At 43.6% G+C, this 19619-nt stretch overlaps 1 protein-coding gene across 5 annotated transcripts in view; it reads right to left on the minus strand.

The window, feature by feature from the left end:
* NCOA1 (nuclear receptor coactivator 1) overlaps nucleotides 1–19217 on the minus strand; it is a 316486-nt gene extending 297269 nt beyond the window's left edge. For 3 of the 5 annotated variants that reach the window (XM_081000848.1, XM_081000849.1, XM_081000852.1), the window contains exon 1: nucleotides 18864–19216. The gene's annotated coding sequence lies outside the window, so the exon portion shown is untranslated. Of the gene's footprint in view, nucleotides 1–18863 lie in introns of all 5 variants that reach the window. The other 2 variants (XR_013984762.1, XM_081000851.1) reach the window with 1 other exon arrangement.
* Nucleotides 19218–19619: the final 402 nt, after the last annotated feature.

The raw sequence follows: 19619 nt of genomic DNA on the forward strand, positions 1-19619 counted from the left end.
GGGAGATTTACCTATGAGAACAAGGTTCACATCCACAGCTGTAATAAGCCTGCGTATTTGACTTAAGAGTTCTGTTAAATGGCAGGCAGTGGCTTCTGGGTCAGATTATAACATCTCTGCTGGCTGCCTCCTTATTAATCTAAGCTTCCTATTCTCGTACCAATTCTCGTAATTGCCTCCAGACCCCAGTACGCACGCAGCCCTTAGAAGGCGTATCCTTGAGTATTCTGTGCCCTGCTGTGGAAACAAGAGTACAGTAAGGCAAAGATTTGGTGGGAATTCAAGGGCTCATAAGCAGATTTTTGGATGAACAGAACACTTAGAATCATAGAATCATAGAATCATAGAATCATAGAATTGGAAGAGACCACAAGGGCCATCGAGTCCAACCCCCTGCCAAGCAGGAAACACCATCAGAGCACTCCTGACATATGGTTGTCAAGCCTCTGCTTAAAGACCTCCAAAGAAGGAGACTCCACCACACTCCTTGGCAGCAAATTCCACTGTCAAACAGCTCTTACTGTCAGGAAGTTCTTCCTAATGTTTAGGTGGAATCTTCTTTCTTGTAGTTTGGATCCATTGCTCCGTGTCCGCTTCTCTGGAGCAGCAGAAAACAACCTTTCTCCCTCCTCTATGTGACATCCTTTTATATATTTGAACATGGCTATCATATCACCCCTTAACCTGCTCTTCTCCAGGCTAAACATGCCCAGCTCCCTTAGCCGTTCCTCATAAGGCATCGTTTCCAGGCCTTTGACCATTTTGGTTGCCCTCCTCTGGACACGTTCCAGTTTGTCAGTGTCCTTCTTGAACTGTGGTGCCCAGAACTGGACACAGTACTCCAGGTGAGGTCTGACCAGAGCAGAATACAGTGGCACTATTACTTCCCTTGATCTAGATGCTATACTCCTATTGATGCAGCCCAGAATTGCATTGGCTTTAGGTTCTTTAGGTTCAGGTTCTTTAGGTTCAGGGGTAAACTTCTAGAGTTTTGCTTTTCTATGTGGTTGCTATTCCGGTGTTGAAACACACATGCATTATAAGCCAAAGGCAGCATCCCCCCCCCACCCCCACTGCTTCATGTACTGCAGGCATCAGCAAACTTTTTCAGCTGGGGGCCGGTCAGACCTTGTGGGGGGCCGGACTATATTTTGGAAAAAAATATGAACAAATTCCTGTGCCCCACAAATAACCCAGAGATGCATTTTAAATAAAAGCACATGTTCTACTAATTTAAAAACACCAGGCAAGCCCCACAAATAACCTAGAGATGCATTCTAGAGGACACATTCTACTCATGTAAAAACACACTGATTCCCGGACCGTCTGCAGGCCGGATTCAGAAAGCGATTGGGCCGGATCCATCCCCCGGGCCTTAGTTTGCCTACCCTTGATGTACTGTATGTGAAGCAGATCAAGTAGTACCTGAATGGTGGAGAACTGCACATAAATATAGGGTGACTCCATAGTAACCAATGTAACATTTGTAAGCTTCTTTACATAATACTTTGTACTTTAGCTAATATTATTTGAACTCCAATTAACATTAAACTATTTGACCAAATCTGGATAACTAGAGGACTGGCACCTAAGACTCGAAAAGTAGAGATCTGCCCCAAGACGTGCTCCGACCATAATGCCGTGAAAATGGAGATGAAACTAACCCTAACCAGTTCCTTCAGATGGAGGATGAATGACACCTTGTTTAGAGATCAAGAGGTTACCAAGAAGGCCCAAAAAACCCTGAGAGACTATTTTGAGATAAACTTGAACACTACTTCGAAAAAAGAGTAATCTGGGACGCAAGTAAAGCAGTTATGAGGGGGTTCCTGATTCAACAGAATTCATTAAAGAAGAGAGCTCAAAACGAGAAAAAAGAATTTTTTTTGGAAAAAATAAAAGAGGGCGAGAAGAAACTGAGAGTGAAACCAAATTCACAAGAGATTCTGAGAGAAATAAAGTTACATCAAGTGCAATATATGAAGATGATGAATCAGGAAATTGAATGGAAAATTAAACAAATGAGACAAAGGACTTTTGAATCGGCTAATAAATGTGGGAAACTGTTAGCTTGGCAGATGAAAAAAAGACAAAAGCTAAACACTATTGCTAATTTGGAGGTGGATGGAAAGAACATTCAGAATCCAGTGGAAATTAGAAAATGTTTCCAGAGGTACTTTAAACAGTTATATACACAAGGGCCTCAGAAAGAGTTTGATATAGACCAGTTTCTGAAAACAAATGGATTGCAAAAAAATCTCTCAAGAAAATAAGACAATGTTGAATTACAAAATTACGGAACAGGAGGTAGAAGGTGCCATTCAGAATATGCAGTTGGGAAAATCTCCAGGGCCGGATGGTTTAACCTCAAAATACTATAGAACTTTGAAGGACTGGATAATTCAACCACTAAAGGAGGTTTCCAACGAAATTTTGGAGGGGGAAAAAGTGCCAGAGTCGTGGAAAGAAGCATATATTACACTTGTACCGAAAACTGAGTCTGAAAAGACACAACTTAAGAACTACCGACCCATATCCCTGTTAAATGTGGATTATAAAATATTTGCTGACATTTTGGCTAAAAGGCTAAAAAAAGTATTAGGGGAAGAGATACATAAGGACCAAGCTGGCTTTCTCCCAGGCAGACACTTGTCTGACAATATGAGGAATATAATTAACATTTTGGAGAAGTTGCAAGAGGACATTAACACCAAAGCAGTTTTAATCTTTGTGGATGCCGAGAAAGCCTTTGACAATATTTCTTGGAGCTTTATGAAGAAAAATCTTCAGGGGATGGGGGTCGGTCAAGGGTTTGAAAATGGTATAAGTGCAATTTATTCAGAACAAAAGGCTAAACTAATAGTTAACAATGTGGTGACAGAGGAATTCAAGATAGAGAAAGGGACACGACAAGGCTGCCCAATTTCCCCATTACTTTTTATTTCGGTCCTGGAGGTTTTGTTAAATATGATTAGAAGGGACCATCTGATTAAGGGTATAAAGGTCGGAGCTAAACAATATAAATTGAAAGCCTTTGCAGATGACTTAGTATTGACTTTACAGGAGCCAGAATCTAGTACTAAAAGAGTATTAGAAGTGATCCAAGAATTTGGTCATGTGGCAGGATTTAAGTTGAATAAGTTAAAAACTAAAGTCCTTGAGAAAAACTTAACAATGATTGAGTTACAGATAGGTAGCCGTGTTGGTCTGCCATAGTCAAAATAAAAAAAATCCTTCCAGTAGCACCTTTAAGACCAACTAAGTTAGTTCTTGGTATGAGCTTTCGTGTGCAAGCACACTTCTTCAGATACACTGAAACAGAAGTTGCCAGATCCTTCTATATAGTGAGAAGGTGGGGAGGGGTATTACTCAGAAGGGTGGTGGGAATGGGAGATTGGCAGATAGCTGAGATGAGCCTGCTGACGACTCTTAACAACTGTAATAGGTCTTACAGGAAAAGGCAAGGGGTGAGAAGGTGAGAAATGGCTTAGTCATGTATAATGGGATAAGAATCCAATGTCTTTGTTCAAACCAGGTCTCTCCATGGTTTTAAGTTTGGTAATGAGTTGCAATTCAGCAGCTTCTCTTTCCAGTCTATTTCTGAAATTCCTTTGTAGTAAAACAGCTACTTTGAGATCTTGTATAGAATGTCCTGGGAGATTGAAGTGTTCTCCTACTGGTTTCTCTGTTTTGTGATTCTTGATGTCAGATTTGTGTCCATTTATTCTTTGGCGTAAGGTTTGGCCTGTTTGTCCAATATAGAGAGCTGAAGGACACTGTTGGCATTTGATGCCATACACAATGTTAGATGATGAGCAATTGAATAGTCCCGAGATGGTATGTGTGATGTTGTTGGGGCCAGTAATGGTGTTGTCCGGGTGTATGTGGCAGCAAAGTTGGCATCTGGGTTTATTGCAGGCTCTGGTGCCAGTGTCCGTGTTAAGTCTGGTTGTAGTATTATTGTGGGTTAGGAGTTGTTTAAGATTGGGTGGCTGTCTGTAGGCAATGAAAGGTCTTCCTCCCAGAGCTTGAGAAAGAGAACTGTCATTGTCCAGGAGAGGTTGTAGATCTCTGATGATGCGTTGTACTGTTTTAACTTGGGAGCTGTATGTGATGTCATAGGTCTGGAGGAAGACCTTTCATTGCCTACAGACTTTCATTGCGAGTTCCTGCAGGGTTTTTTTCCTTTCCCCCCCCCTTTTTTCCCAAGCTGCTAAACCGCTTATCAGCTGATGGCTAAGCCGCTTATCAGCTGATCTTTAAGCCGCTTAACAGCTGATGCTAAGCCGCTTATCAACTGATCTTTAAGCCGCTTAACAGCTGATGCTAAGCCGCTTATCAGCTGATCTTTAAGCCGCTTAACAGCTGATGCTAAGCCGCTTATCAGCTGATCGTTAAGCCGCTTATCAGCTGATCTTTAAGCCGGCTAAGCCGCTAATACTGTAGCGCTAAGCCGCTAAACCTCTAATGGGCTTGCTTCGCAAGACGAAAAAACCCGCAAGACGAAGAGACTCGCGGAACGGATTCTTTTCGTCTTGCGAGGCACCACTGTAGTTATAATAGGTTAAGATACAGAGTAAAGATAAATGAAAGAGGGTAAGGATTTGCTGAAAGGATTTTGTAAACGGGACTACAAAAAGGGGAGGTGCGAGGAAGTCAGGGAAGTAAGGAAATGAAATGTAAGGTATGGAAAGATCGATGTGTTTTTTAAGTGTTTTTTTATCTTTTTTCTGTAATTTGTATTTTTTCTTTTTTATTTCTTTTTCTCTTTCTTTTCTTTTTATCTATGTAATCTTTTCTTTGAAACTTTAATAAATATCATTAAAAAAAAAAAATAAACTATTTCTGTGTTAAATGGCTTGTTCTTCCCTCCAAGAATAGCCATCCTCATGCTCGAATCCTGCTTCCTGGTTTCCCACAGCCATCTGGTTGGCCGATTTGAGAACAGGATGCTAGATTAGATGGACTTGTTGTAAACTGCTTTGAAGTTTTTTTGGGGTTTTTTACAGCCAAGCAGTGTATAAATTTTATAAAATAGAATAAAATAGATATGCCACTGGCCTGATCCAGCAGGCTCTTCTTATGTTCTTATGCAACCTTGCATGTCTCACTTCTGGTTGTTTCACTTGTGTGTAAAATGTCATTTTGGAAAACTGTTTCCAGATAATGAAACTTGGAAAATTTATCTTTAAAGTGATATAGAACATGCTAACTATGAGAATGACAAGTGGGTCTGTAGGCATTTTTCATGTAGCTGCCCTGTATTTGCTGCCTAATCCATTTTGGAATAAATTTCAGATCTTCATGAAAGAAAATAAAGTATTGGGCAGGAAAGGCCACAAAGACGGAATAGTTATAGCAGCATTCCAAGTGCTCCAGCCAGGCTCCTCCCCATTCCATTTCCCATTCTACGTACTCACAGCTTGCATTTCTGCTATTGCTATTCTTCCATCATCTTGTTGGGGGCAAGCTCAATTTACTCCCTCTCTCATGTGTTAGCAAAGCAGTGGCATCTTGAATAAAAAAAGGAGATGCCATTGCCCAGTAGCAGAACACATGCTTCACATGTAGTAAGTCTGAGATTCAGAGGATTCCAGGTAGCCAAGCTGGAAAAGAACCCTGGCCAAGATCCTGAAGGGCCACTACCAGTCAGAAGGAACAAGAAGAAAGATCGGATTCAGTACCAGGCAGTTTCATACGATACGCTTACGTTTATTCATAACAATGCATTCCCCCTTGCAGGTGTTCCAGGGCAACCTCCAGACTGGTGTTATTTTGTGGGTGGGATTCAGTCATACAGCAAATTCAGGATCTGCAATTAAAATGGATTTGGCACTTCTTGAGCAAAACTCTTCCCCTCACCCACCCAAAACCAATGTTTTGTATTTTAAAAAATGACAGACAAATGCACTGGAGGAGCAGTTGGTTGGCATGCCATCTTATTACCTCCCCACATACCCCGTGAAAGCAAATCAGCACGGATGCTCACTAAACAGGTCATCTGAAAGGAACCCAGGAGTTGCACTCAAGTACCTAGGCCCCATATTGCTAGGTACAATCCAAACGGCCACCATCAAACACTGTAAGAGGACAAGCCAGAGTTACAGTAAGCTCTAACAACCCAGAAACATGCTTCTGTGAGAAAGCACAGAGCCGAAAGAATGAGCCAAGGGGTGGAGGGAGGTGGAAGGAAGGGAGAGAAAACATGCAGTCAGCAGCAAAATCAGTGCAGAGTAAAAGCAAGAGAAAACAGCTGCGGATTTCATGTCACCGTCATCCAGCTGCATGCCTCTGCTGCTTTCCTCCAATCCAACTGAACGCATTTCTGGCCGACTCCTACAAAAGCCTCCCCCTTCTCCCCAGCCCACCCCGCCATAGTCCCATGACCAGAAGGAGGGACAACAGCTGCACGAGTTCCAAGAGACCCCAAAGCAGGGTGCTGGCTGTCATCCTGCATTCCTGGACAGCATCCAGAGGCGGCCCTCTCCTAAGACAGGGGCTGCCAGTGACTGACAGATAGCAAAGGACTACTCTATGCCAGCAGAAGGTGGGGTGAAAAAAGAAAAGATTTCAATGTAAATAGAGGAGAGGGGGGGGATTTTCTTGTTTAATGCAATTATTTTCCAATCCACACTTTTAACAATGATTGGTTCACCCATGTATATCAGTCATCCCTGCAGAGGTTTTTTCCTAAGCTTTCTAACAGCATGAGAAACCACTGGGTATATTTAGGGGTAGAATCAACGAAAGCAGGACGATAACTGTGCGGAGACAGTCTCATGGTTTGGTCAAACCCAAAGCCTCTCTCCCAGATCAGAACCCTTTAAGAGGGGAATAGGCTGGAGGAGGAGGAGGAGGCGGCAGCAGCGATACACACGGCCATTCGCAGGAAAACTGCCATACAGATGTGCATCACCAAGGGAATGAACACTCTGGATAGACAAGAGGTCAGTTCCATGGAAGCAATCTGAGAAGGAAGACAGGGATAGGCAAAGTAGGGAAGCGGGGTGGGGGCCTCAAGGAAGAAACAGAAAGCAAAGGCTGAGAAAGACCTTAAGACCAGGGAGCTCTGCACAGGGTGACCCTTCGTTGCACTGAGAAATTGTAGGGGGGGGGACAGTTATATAGGGGGTGTTGAAGGGTACAGTGCCCAAGTATGCAAAAGTGAGTAAACTGGTGTAAGACTGACCCAAAACAAACCAGCACCTACTTCATGTTTGTATAAACATGTCACTGCCTACACATACAGTAGCTGATTACCAGCTAATTGTGTCCCTAGGAATCTACGGGATCCCACCCCAGGGTCTTCTGATCTCCATTAGCTAACTAGTATATACTATAAAAAGGTAAAGGTACCCCTGACCATTAGGTCCAGTCGCAGACGATTCTGGGGTTGCGGCGCTCATCTCGCTTTACTGGCCGAGGGAGCCGATGTTTTTCCGCAGACAGTTTTTCCGGGTCATGTGGCCAGCATGACTAAGCCGCTTCTGGCGAACCAGAGCAGCGCACAGAAACGCCATTTACCTTCCTGCCGGAGTGGTACCTATTTATCTACTTGCACTTTGACATGCTTTTGAACTGCTAGGTGGGCAGAAGCTAGGACTGAGCAATGGGAGCTCACCCCGTTGCAGGGATTCGAACTGCCAACCTTCTGATCGGCAAGCCCTAGGCTCTGTGGTTTAGACCACAGTGCCACCCGCGTCCCACACCTGTGTATACTATAACATAGGCTTAAACGTAAAGATGTGACATGCATAAAAAATCAAAAATAAACCCTTGCATTATTACCGTGCATCTGTGTCTTCTGTAATGAACACTTCATGTATGTTCTGGGTATGGCAAGAGACATATCACTATGGCAACAATGTGGCAAGAGGCCGGAATATTTTAAAGGGGTGACTATGCATGGGAGTAGGTCCCCAAGATTTCCATAGTTTCAGGCAAGATATGCATCAATTCCCTTATGCAGGAAACACAGAGAGGCAAATGGGGACCAGGGAGAGAAACCAAGGTGAGCAGACTGAAGTAAAAAGGCTTGATAGGAAAGTTATATGCCTTCTTACTGTAGCTTAGGAATTCAGCCAGTATGTTTGTAAGAAAGAGGGCAAAAGAAATCCATATAAATAAACAGCACCAGATACGGAAGAACATACCACCTAACTTATTACTTGCTGATCTGGATGAAAATTTCTTTGTAACTCAATGTCAGCAGTAGCACAGGTGTGACAAGGTTGGTGTGACAAGGTGAAAAGAGAAGAATTTTGAAGATTTTTGGAGACTTCCTAAAACACTATGGTTTGGTACAACCATTATGAACTCAATCAATTAAATAGCTGGATATCTATTACCACATAATCCTAAAATTATACTACTAAGCTCCCTTAAAGGTTTAACCAATGACACTGACCTAAAAATTAAGTGTAAACCTACCGTAACTGTGATTGCCAAAATGTGCCCAGCAGCCCAGAAAAAAAATTGATGACCTCTTAATTTTTGGAAGACCAATTAAAGAACGGACAAATAGGTTTGTTGAAAGATAGACTTTATTTGTAATATTTTGGAACAATACACTTCTGAATAATATCCAACCATATGCTTATTTTTCTTTGTTTTGAGGACCTGCTTCCCCTTCCCCTTATTTTCTTTCAGCACTTAGCAGCCCAATATTTGGCCCTTTTTTGTATACAGAAAGAGGTGTGTGTGTAATATGAATAAGCCATCAAAATAAAATTAAAAAACCTGTTGACCAACTCTTATTTATTTAATGTACTATTATTATTCTGCTCAGCAATTAAAATGGGGATGGGGTAGTTTAAATTTACCTAGGTCTGCCTGGAAAAAGACGCCGCCACCAACCTGTGCTAATCACCTAAGGTTGGCTCTAGGCAAGCTAAGGAGCCACATCTCTTATAAGAGAGCAAAACCCCAACCCAGCTGCCAGGAGGTCCCTGGACTTGGGAGGTTCTTACAAGATCCTTGGCTAAAACCAACATGACAACATCAGGTTTATATAACAATATCAGCATAATGCATATGGCATAAACATTAGCACATGGCAAACTGGTGGCCTTAAAATAAAGTGTTTAAGTTAACTGTAAGTACAATTAAACATTAAGAATCTGTGACGGGGTAGTCCAGGGAATGAACTGTCCAGTCAATGCTTCTGGCAGTGGTTCTTCTAAGGAATTTCACTATGAGGAGCTGCAGGAGAGTACTGGCTGTTCTATAAGTTATGCTCTCAGTTCAGAGGATGAGAAGAGGCCCAGCAATCCTAGTCAAGCATCCTGAGGGAGCAGGATACACCCTAGAACGCGTTCCAATTCCTCTGCAACATGCAAGACTCCCATGAGTTACGTCAAAGTAAAAGGCTTGAAAACCACTGGAATACAGTGCCTGGGCAAGCCCTGCAACTCACAAAAGGACTCCCAAAGTCCTTTCCTTATACATTTCCATCTGAAAGCACATACAGAATACAGTGACCCAGGGGTCAGCAAACTTTTTCAGCAGGGGGCCGGTCCCCTGTCCCTCAGACCTTGTGGGGGGCCGGACTATATTTTGAAGAAAAAAATGAACGAATTCCTATGCCCCACAAATAACCCAGATATGCATTTTAAATAAATGGACACATTCTACTCATGTAAAAACACACTGATTTCTGGACCGTCTGCGGGCCAGATTTAGAAGGTGATTGGGCCGGATCCAGCCCCCAGGCCTTAGTTTGCCTACTCATGGAATAGACATTTGCTTTACCAGTCAAGGAACAGAGCTCACAATTGCACAGGGAAAGTTACGAATTCTTCCTAAAAGGATGAAATTACATCTGCCAAGGATGTTGGAAGTATGGAAGAATACATAAGAAGGTGGGACTAGATGACTCAAGGAAGTTGCTTGGAATTTGCATAATTTATTCTTTTAATTTATTCTAAATTCACAGAAAAACTAAAAATGGCAGAAGGGAGTGGCATTTGGGGATTTTGCATAAAATTTTAAAGATTTATATGTACATGATTTTAGGTCTTGGTTCAGATCACAATATTTTTCATTCTGATCATGTGAGGGGCTGAGTTCCACAATAAAGGCAAGCCATAAATCTAAAGGGGCAAAATTAAACCCCCAAGCAGCCCCACTGAGGGCTGAATATGCTCAGAAGCCACGGCTTGTAGGCTGACTGTTTTGGGGCTGGGGGAGGAGTGAGGAAACTGGATTTGAATCTCTTAATGCAGGTCCCACTTGTAAAAATAATTGTCCTACTTCAAAACAGCAAACTGAAAAAGGCCCCTCTCTGTACGCACACAGACAACCAGTCTAAAGCCGCTCGGAAATAAAGTAAGCAACTCTGACCCAGTTTCCTTTATGTTTCTTCAGAGTCATGCTTCTCACATGTACTCAACTTGATTTCTCTTTTAAATAGGAACCGAACTTGAGATTTCATCATTCCATTCTCACAGCAACAATATTCAGTGCAAAGGAAAAGTTGCACAAACTGTTTGGACAGTTTGCTGAACAGTTAGGTTTGAAAGCCATTTATTCTGAAAGTGGAACTAAGCTCCCAACCCTCAGGAAAGCTATGTTGCAGCTGTTTGTACAACTATGTATACCCAGCCAAACATAGACTGTCCATTTTCAGTTTCTTCTCTTTTATTCCAGCAAGTTATTGATGTTTTATGCTAGATTAGCTGAAACCAGGCAGTTTGGGACAATGAAATTTCCCTTCTGGCCAATACACCTGAGCAAGATATTTGAAGACCTTTTGACTTTATTGGGTGCAGGATTTCAACCCTGGTTTTTGGATGCTTCATAGTTCTGCTAGTCCTTCATTGCATAGCCAGTAAGGTAGTAAATATTACATGGTACTGTTGCGCTCAGATCCTGCTAACCGGTTTCCAACAGGAATCTGGCTGGCCGTTGTGAGAACAGGATAATGGGCTAGATGGCCCACTGGCCTGATCCAGCAGACTCTTCTTGTGCTCTCAGAGGAAGGGCAGTTTAGAAATAAACCAGTAATAATATTTGTGAGGGACAGTACAATCCCCATCAAAGTCAGGAACACAGCGTCCTTCCATACACAGAGTCAGACCACTGAGCAATGCACTACACACACTGACAGAGGTTCTCCAGGGTTTCAGATAGCAGCCTTTTCCAACACTACCAGGAGAAGCTTAGGATCGAACCAGAGCTACTACTAAGCTACGTTGCTGCATAAAACTAGGGCCAAAGCAGACAGCGTGAGGAAAAATAACAGTGAGAGGATATTTGCTAAGCATAATCCACAACTATTCTGAAATGTTTACTATTGCAAATCAAACTTTCATATATTTGCGGTAATATAATTTACAATAAGTTATATTGCAGCTCTATTTATTCGGCGACTTGCCTGAAGTTGTACTAAATAAAGCTCACTTCCTTCTTGTTGTTGATGAAATGGAAACCAAGCTAACATGTTTATACAACGCAAAGTTACATGGAAAGATCTGTATATTCTTTTCCCTACACAGAAGTGCTCTCCACATGGAAGACGCATAAATGTTTGATGCATCCCCAAGCCCAAATGAGACCCCACTGGTTGTGGCTGGATGCATTCTTGCTAGTTTTATGGAAACAGCCCATTCCAAATACAGCAGTTTGTGCAAAAAAAACCCAATCCTCAACCTACCAAACTCTTCAGAGTTGCCAGCCCTAATGTAAATCCAGATCTGGTTATAGTACAGAGGATAATTATTCCAGTTCCTGGGGTGGGGAAGTATTTACCTATAAGGCTCAACACAGACTACCTTACACAAGCAAGTTAGGCAACGGACAACAGACACTTCCAGTTTCATTATGTATGAAATACTCTCAAGTCTTTTCGGATATCAACAATAGGCCCTATAAAATATTACAGCTCTGATGGTGCAACAGGCTTCCATGTGGGTGGAGCTTCCTCTTCCTCTCTCCCAACACACCTTCAAAAACAGCTCTATAAGGTTGAAGGGGGCAGGTGGATTGGGGGGGGGGAGAGAGAAATGGAAGTACTGTTGCACCAGCAGAACCATATTAGCATAGCACCAGATGCAATTAAATATTTTAAGCCTGTGTCTCAAACAAAAGCTCTCTTTTTAATTTAATGTAAATGAAAGTAGCCTCCCATTGAGGCCAAGCACCTACACCAGGCAAAGGCATACTCGGCCCTTCAGATGTTTTGGGACTACAACTCCCATCATCCCTAGCTAACAGGACCAGTGGTCAGGAATGATGGATATTGTAGTTTCAAAACATCTGGAGGGCTGAGTAAAATATGTAAAAATATTGTCCCCCACATATGCCAGTCAAAACTGTATTTGCTCTTTCCCATAGTTTTTTTAGTCCCATAGTCTTTTCTCATATAGTTTGTTTTAACACTCAAGTTGCTTTGCTTCTTTTTCTCTTTGAAGCACAACACAGAACTTTACCTAAAACTTTTTAAAACGTTTTCAAACGGTGAAGGATCATGGTTTCTAGCAAGCATAATAGGCAAAACAAAAACATAAAACTTTACTTTCACAAAAATAAGGACAACTCCCCCCATCGCTGAATAGCTTCCCCATAATATTATATCTTGCATTATTGATTCATAATTGCAACTTAGGACTTTGGACTATAGTGTGGGGGGCCTTATCATTGGAACTCCCTCACAGGGAGTTCAGAAAGGCAATGACTATATACAGACCACGGGTGGGATTTAACTAAATTTTACTCAGTAAAAAGTCAGACCCATTAATTTCAATGGGTCTACTCTGAGTAAAACTACCACCCACATTTTATGGTGCCTGTTGAAGGCTTTCCTCTTTCAAGAGCCCTCTAAGTCAAGATTTCTATAGCCAGTTGGTATGTTTATTGCACTTGAAACTGCTTTATATATACAATTATTTTAACTGTTTTTTAAATACATGCAATTGTTTTAGATATGTTTTTATTGTAATGCAAAATCAATTCAAAATGCTTCATGAGAAGAGATTCATAAATGGAATAAGTAATACTGTACAGTAATAGTATTAAGTTCTGACTGCTTCCCTTTCAAACTTCCCGAACTAGCAGCAATCACCAAATTTCTCTCCAAATCAGCTCATTACAAATATACTTGAACAATGTAAGCTTAATAAATAATAATAATAATAATAATAATAATAAACAACTAAGATTATATTTTCAAATGCATGATGCTCAGGAGTTGGGGTAAAATACATAATTCCGAAACAGTGTTAAGATACAAGACAGCCATTTCTATAAGTCACAACTTACTTTCCATAACAAACTGTAAATTAGTCACACTTATGAATAATGCATTCCTTCTCCAACCTGGATTTAATGTATCGTGGGTATTTTCTTTGGCTGGTTGGTTGGTTGGTTGGTTGGATGGATGGAAGTCACTCTGGGTTGCCTTGGGTAAGATATAGGGACTAAAAAATTTAATAAATGAAATAAAATATTCATGCTTGCCGTAAGAGGAAATTTGTGCATTAAAAAAAAAAAAGCTCAGCTGATGCATCAAATATCTCCATTTGATAACTTGATCCCCAAATATCATGCCAAGTTCTTGGAAAGAATGCAAAAAGGGCAATGCTGCAATATTTGACAATGCATTGCCACATATCTCGTCAATCTGTTTTTCTTTAATCCACAGCTAATAGCCACAGACTTAAAGAAAAATCCTGCAAAAAACAGACTCCTTTGTCCATATATTTGAAATGAACATCAGCTTGATCTACTCCCCACGCCGGCGGAAAACAAAATATTTCATCACCACTGAAATATGGTTTTATACTCAAGTTTTTCTATTTTAGGTCGTTTTCCTCCTTGCGGCCGGGGAGGGGGGGGAAATCCCTCTATAAGTAGGCAAACCTATCTATTCACAGTTCTTGAGCAGTCTTGCAGTATTAGAACTGCGAAGTATTAAAGTTTGTGCATGCGCCTACACACACCTCCCAATAAAAACCAAACACCCGCCACTGGAACAAATGAACCCGGGCAATCCAGTTGAGAGCATATGCAGGGATTTGCTTTGAGTACTAGAACTAGACAGGGTGGATCTGATTTAAATCAAATCAATTAAATTAAATTAAATCGATCACGATTTAAATCACGATTTAAATCACTAGTCAGTAAGACTTGATTTAAATCTCTCTCTTTTTACAGAAAGACTCATTCTTGCTGGTATAATCTTAATATTTACAACAGATGGTTTCATTTTTGGAATAATAAATTTTCAGAGTACTTTTTACAGTTATATCAAAAATTACAGATTTGGTTATACTATTAGAAATACATAGACAGATAATTATGAAATTATTATGAGGTTTAATAAGTTAACTGTTTATATTTGCATAACTTTTCTGAAGTACTTTATTGGAAGGAGAAAAATAATCATTTCCTTAATAACAATTTAAACAATTTATTTAACTAAAGCAATAACATTATAGCACATGTATCCATGTTTGTTAACTGTTGTGGTTAAACTTAAAAAAAAAACTTAGACTGAGTTTTAGCACACATGAAAAACTTAAAACAGATCCTTATTTTCTGATGAACAGCCTTTGGACTATAATGTAACTTAAATAGAAAACTATCTTTAGAAAGATTTTTCCTCCAAAAGAATTTTATTTTAAAAATCTGATTTAAATAAAAAAAAATCCGATTTAAATAAAGAAAATCTGATTTTTTATTTTTTTAATTAAAAAAATCACTGATTTTTATCCACCCTGGAAGTGGAGGACCGTAACAGTTCTTCCCCATTAAAATCCACTTCTGTTTAACCCACATTGTCTATGTTTTAGCAGCATAATCCAGAGGGGTGGGGGTCATTTTGTTGCCGCTATTGTTAAAACTTACAGATCTACCGCAGATCACCACATAAGGACGTCACGGAGGCCAATGGCCCATCTAGTCCAGCATCCCGTTTTCATCTTAGTCAACCAGCAAGCAAGACACGAGCACAAGAACACCCATCTCTCATGAAGCCTACTGCGACTAACCATGATGGGAGAGCTTAGCCACTGTGGTCAGCAGCCACTGATTGTCTTCTGCTTCATGAATCTGTCTAATCCGGGGGTCAGCAAACTTTTTCAGCAGGGGTCTGGTCCACTGTCCCTCAGACCCTGTGGGGGGCTGGACTATTGGGGGGGGGGATGAACGAATTCCTATGCCCCACAAATAACCCAGAGATGCATTTTAAATAAAAGGACACATTCTACTAATGTAGAAACACGCGGACACATTCTACTAATGTAGAAACACGCGGACACATTCTACTAATGTAGAAACACGCTGATTCCCAGACCGTCCACAGGCCGGACTGAGAAGGCGACTGGGCCAGATAGTTTGCCTACCCACGGTCTAATCCTCTCTTAAAGCCATCCAAGATGGTGGCCATCACTGCCTCCTGGGGGAACAAGATCCATAGTTTATTTAAGGATGTCACTGTATTTTGTTAAAACCACAACTAGAGCTCTTGCTAACTTCATTCTGCGGACTAGTATTTCTTCATATGCAGAAGATTTACACATGCAACCAACAGAAAACCATTTCCAACTCTTCTTTCACTTTTCATTTCTTTTAAACTCACACACCCCCTCAATCCATTTGAAGCAAATTACTTGGAATGAAACCAGTTCTGCCCCATTGACCTCTGGTATTTTTCTTTCTTCAGTTTTAGGATAGATTTTAATGAACTCATTGTTTCTATGTGGTGTTCACTTTTAATTGAATTTATATTGTCAGTCACTTGGGCGGGGGAGCGACTCCAAGTTAAGAGACAGATTATATAAATGAAGTCAAATGAATGAACAGACATTGGATTTAAAGAAGTCTAAATTGATGCCCCTCCAGATATTGCAGGTGAACATTTAGTTCTCTCTCACACACACACATTTGCATCCTGCCCTTCTTCCAAGGAGACAGCACCTAAAAGACTGGGGATGGCCCCAAAAAGGTCTGAAAATACCTGGAAGCCTCTTCCCATTTCTGAACTACAAAACCTTTGCTTATTTTTAAAACATAGTGCGGTTTACTTCAAAGAATACTTTCCAGTTTTTGTAATGTAAACCAGTTGAATGATTAGAATACACAATAAAGGGTAGGATGATGACCTAGTTCTCAGTTACTGAAACGTCAACATGTGCCGCAGTACGTAAAGGTGCAGTGCTCTCAACCCACACTGGAAAAAAGTTTCCTTTCAGTCACTATTTATTTCCATCCTGAATGTCACATTCAGCAAAAAAAACCAAGTCATTCCCTCTTTCCTACCCTTGAGATTCATTCAAGAAGAGGGTCACTTCCAGGATGTGAGCTTCAGAAACTTCAAGTTGCCTGAAGATGAGGGGAGGAAAGCCGTTTACATGCACTCAAACATGAGATTCATGCATATAATTGTAATGCCAGTCAGCAACATTATGCTGCAGGTGTAACGCATTAAACCATATTATCTATAAACACATTCACTAAGCTGATTTGATAACACACTAGAGCAGAACTGGCAAGTGCCTGGAAAAGCCTTTTATATGAAACCAAACCATTCAGAAGGCAACACAAATGGGGCAGTCTCTAAACATAAACTCTAACATAGCACCAAGTCAGACCCGCATCACCCTCAGTCCTTATTCAAAGACTATTTCATCCCTTGCCCTTAAAAAAAAATAAAAAATCCATCTCTTGAGCTCAAATTACCCTCCAAACCATCCAATACCTCATTACCATCTTGATTTCCTTCAACCAGAAAAACTGCACAAGTACATTACTTATTCTCCCCAGGCTCTCTGAAAGAGGAGTGTGTGAACAATTAATGTGCATAAAAGAGTTTGCTGCCTCTGCTTTTGATAATCCAACTGATGATGAGATGCAACATGCAAAAGCAAAGAGGCCACACTTAAAAGCAGCAACGGAGAACACCTACGCTCCCAGCCCACTCTCTCTCTGTGCAATGAAGACTTCTGCTTACAGGCCCCCTGTTGCTGTGGGATTGTCACCAGCACCATCAACAGCGCATCTTTGCCCCAATATGGGCCCGTCGCACGACACCCTGCCCCAGCCATGTTTACGCAGTCAAAGCAGCCCAGACTCTTAATGACCAATCTGGACAAGAAGAAAGCAGCTTCACTACTTTGCTATTAAAACTTGCGGGTGGTTGTGCGCAGTTTTGCAGGAGAACATGAACACGCGCGCATGTCAAAAGTTTAGGTGTGGGAGAAGAGTAGGCAAGTTTTCCCTACTCCTGAAAATTGCACTTTTCATCTGAAATTTTAAAGGGGAGGGTGAGGGAGGGGGTGTATGCGGCACTTGACATAACCCAGAAACGAGCAGGAGCATTCCCCACCTACAGATTTTTAGTTAATCGACTTTGAACCACCATATACACACTTCCTCCCAACCGAGGCTCTCTCTCTGCCTCTGTACACACAAATACTTGCTGCCACTCTCCTTCCACAAGCCTCCGATTTTAAGACTCAAGTGTCCTCCTGGTCCCCTGCTAAACTGACTCTTCCCAGGATTTGAAGGTGGGGTACAAGCCCTCCCATTCAGAGCCAAAGTTATTACCGTTGCTTCACCACCACCACCACCACCACTTCTGATTTGTTGTGGGGAGGAGATAATGTCAATTCCAGGAACTGCTTTCTACTCTGGTTTAACCAAAGATGTAAAGGGAAACTGGATGGTACACCACATCCCCACAGAGCCTGGTGCTGCTCCCTTTCTCGTTGGAAACCCCTTCCCATACATTCCACCAAACCCCAGGCACCCCCTTCCCACTCCATTCCCCCCTTAACTATTCCCCATAACTAAAGATCACCCCCACACAAACACACCTTCTCTCCACTTCTCTACAGATCGCCTATGGGGTGGACTTTGGTAATATGGCACCCTGCCTGAGCGAAGGCAAAACTGGGCAAATCCCACCCCCCAATATTTCTTATTTTCACAATAACTGAGTATGTACAGGGATGAATAAATACAGGGATGATGTTGACGATGATGATTACTGCTGCTACTACTTTGCACCCCCTCCGCTCTGCACCCTGTGTGAGGGAACTGCCCACCCCCACCCTAAATCCATCACTGCTGGGATCTTCCATTACTCCCCAGTTTTGGGGTACTTTGCCACCTTCTCTGGCATCTGACAGATCCTTCTGGGAGATCCTCTCACCGGCCTATAGCTTTCCAGCTCCCTAGGGTCCTAGTTACCCAGTTTTTCATTGCACAGCTCCCTAATCTGGGCTGGGGAGTGCAACCCCTTTGACCTGTCCGCACCGATTTGGGGGAAAGGTCTTCTTCCTGCGGGAGGGGGGTACCCCGTGTGTCCCCTTGCCCCCCCACGCCCCCCTCCTTCCCCACCCCAAAAGAAGCAAACTCCCTTCTATCTGCCACAATCTCCTCTTGCACAGAGACCTCCCCCCGGGGGACCCCTGCTCTCCAGCACCCACCAAACTCCCCTGGCAGACCCACCCACCCCGCGACGACCACCACCCCCCAATCGCCAGGCTTTTGCACCAACACACCCCTGCCCCCTTCCCTGTCACACCCAGACCTCAAAATCATACAATCCCACCCCCCAGAAAGCAGCCCTGCTCCTTCTGCCACTGCTCCTGGTGCAGCGCCCACCCACCCAAAAAAACGCACCCCGGACCCCGCCCCCTCCTTCGCACCCACCCAAATCGCCCCTTGGAGGACCCCCAAAAACGCGCCCCGCCCCCTTTTTAAACCTCCCCCCCCCCGCGAGCTTCATCGCCCCCCACAAAAATAATCAATTTTTGCAAACTCCCCCAGCCCCCAAAGCTGCGCCCCCCCCCCCAAAAGCAAGCCTCGGCCCGGGCTTCCCTTCCTCGCCTGACAGCTCATCCCACCCCCGGCGGGCTCACCTGCTGCCTCCGGCCGGGCCGAGGCCTCCCTCCTCGGCGGGGAAGGACCGGGGGTCGTCGCCTTCCTTGGCGGCGGCGAGGAGGAGCGGGCGCGCCCGGGGCCGGCGAGGAGCGCGGCGGGGGCGGCCCTCCCGTCCTGCTCGGGCGGCGGGTGGTGGCGGTTCTCCTGGTCCTCCTTCTTCTGGGGCCCCGGCTCCCTTGGCGGGGCTCCTGGGCGCCCGGGGCCCCCTGTCTCCGCGCTCCCTCAGCCTGCGGCGCCTGCTCCGCCTGCTCGGCTCCCGAGGGCGGGCGGAATGGCGAGGGGGCGCGGAGGAGGAGGAGGAGGAGGAGGAGACGGGGCGGGACGGCAAGGGAGGACGGAGAGAGGGAGGCAGCCGCGAGAAGGGGAGGCCGCCGCCGCCGCCGCCGCCGCCGCCGAGGCGAGGGGCCGAAACCGCCTCAGCCGCGCGCCGCCATCTTGGGCAGGCTGGCAGGAGCCGCCTGAGGGGAACCGCCGGCGCCTCGTCCTCCTCCGCCTCTCCGCCCTCGGCCTCCTCCGGCCACGGGCAGCAGCGATACCAGGCCGCGCTCCCCTCGCCAGCCCGAGCTCGACGCCGCCGCCTCACGCTCGGGAAAGAGCGCCTCTAAGCATGTGCAGAGTTCGCCGGGCGGCGGACGCAGCAGCTGCCTGTATCCTCTTCACCAGGCGTTAGATATTAACGAGAGGCTTCGTTTTAAGAAGGGGGGGGGGGTGTTCTGCTGCTGCTTTTCTCCCTG

This window comes from Podarcis pityusensis (assembly GCF_964106645.2).
Source record: "Podarcis pityusensis genome assembly, chromosome: 3".
Lineage (NCBI taxonomy): Eukaryota > Metazoa > Chordata > Lepidosauria > Squamata > Lacertidae > Podarcis > Podarcis pityusensis.